This window comes from Condylura cristata, unplaced genomic scaffold (genome assembly GCF_000260355.1).
Source record: "Condylura cristata isolate star-nosed mole 26May11 unplaced genomic scaffold, ConCri1.0 scaffold00045, whole genome shotgun sequence".
In the NCBI taxonomy this organism is placed as follows: Eukaryota; Metazoa; Chordata; class Mammalia; order Eulipotyphla; family Talpidae; genus Condylura; species Condylura cristata.
The window spans coordinates 2656553-2658441 of record NW_004567146.1 but is presented as its reverse complement, the minus strand read 5'-3'; positions in this window follow the sequence as shown (position 1 = coordinate 2658441).

The window sequence follows — 1889 nt, the reverse complement described above, 5'->3', positions numbered from 1 at the left end:
ACACACACACACCACTGACTGAGGGGAGCCCATGGCCACTGGCAAAGGTGAAGCCAAAGGGTTGCCCACAGGGCTTCTGCCCCACACCTCCGTCTGTGCAGTGCTTGAAGCCACCAGTTGTAGATCATTTCCTTTACTTCAATTCTGTTCTGAATTCCTATCTTTAGGTTTGCTGAGCATCAACTATATAATGCATCCTCTGCTTACTATGTATTTATCCAATGTAGGAAAATTCTGAGGCAACAGGGTGTAAACAACTTACACTGCTCTGGGCAATAGTTCCCAACCACACCCCTGGCCTCTAGTCAGAGCTGATTCTCACTTTCCTATTCAGTCCTAAAATGTCTCTAGAAAGGCAGTGTCTCCCACTCTGACACTTTCTCTTGACTACAGAAGGAGCACTTTCCGAAAAGTTTAATGGCTGTCTCTTCTGCTGTAGTTTCACAGTTTCATAAGCATCTTCAGAGAATCTCTTTAAAATCTCTTCATGAGGAAAAGAAAAATATCAGTGGTTTCACTTTTTAAAAAGATTTATATATGCATACAAGCGCTGGGATATAGACCAGAGTTGGGGATGGTGGTGAGAGGATTCACCAGAGACAGGGGAGAGGGGGGGAGCAGAACAGGCAGATCCACTGAAATACACTGCTGAGGGGAGCAGCAGGTAAGACAGAGGAGGTCTGCTGCGCCACGTGGGTCAGCTCCCAGCAGGGGGTGGAACTCAGGTTGCAGTGGCTACAGGCAGCTTCACTGTGCTGAGACTTAACCCCTTGTGCCACCAGGGAGGCCCTTGGGGGTTTTCTTTATCAGAGGAATGAATGTAGGGAACCAAATAAAGGGTCATAGAAAAAGAAGAGACAAAACTAGCAGGTAAACCTATAAATCAGGGGCACACAGCAGGGGAGCGGGAGAAAGGAGGTCAAAATGGGAGGGAACGCACGAGGGACTATGGGGAGGGTTCATGGGTGATATGGTGGTGGGCAATCTACGGAAATTACCTACCCCCGAGGGGGAGATCAAATACTGTACAAAAATGAACAATAATGTAGGAAAATGAAAGTAAATCTCTTCATGGATGGGACTGAAGTTGTGATAAAGTTCATGTAATATATACAAGTGGTGATTTTTAGTGAGGCAAAACATGTTTCTGTAAGAAACATGTGCAATAGTGTAATGTTACTTAAATAAATAATACACGAAAGAAAAATCTCGCCAGGAGATTCAAAATTTTCAAGGTGAAACCATGAGGCCCTTGTCCTTCCATTCTTCTGGTTTTATTCTGCTTACCACCAGACCCTCTCTAGTTGTCTTGGGCTTCTCACCCTTAAGTCAGAGAAATATGCTCCTGGAGAATGGGGACAAGAGACAAACAAGATTCCTAAGCCTGAAGCAGGGACAAGAAGCAGCGTTTATGGTTCTGCTTCTGGGGCGTCACCCACCTCTCCTCTGGGCCTTGAGTGCTGACCTTGAGAATGAACAGGACCCACAGACCTGGGTTTCAGGCCCTCCCTAGATTCCTTCCCCACCCCATTCATCATCATTTGCATACTTAAGCAGAAACAAATCAACACAAGCCAGTGAGACTTCCAAGTGCCCTCCCCTGAGAGCCAGCTTCCCATTTCTGCCCCCAGCAGAGGTTCTCTGCAGGAACCCTTCCGGAGTGCTTCTCTGCTTCCAGAAGGGGAGTTGGGCTTGGATATTGGGTTCTGTGTGAAGAGAGCAGCATTAAAGAGCAACCAGACTTCAGGGTATAATATCCCTGAGCAGGTGGGAAGTCAATCAGAAAACCCCCCACACACAACAAAACCCAAAGAGCTCAGACAGCTTTTGTGGGACAATTGGGGCCCCTTCTCCCTGATCCTGATGAACAGGTTTCCTTACTTCTGGAA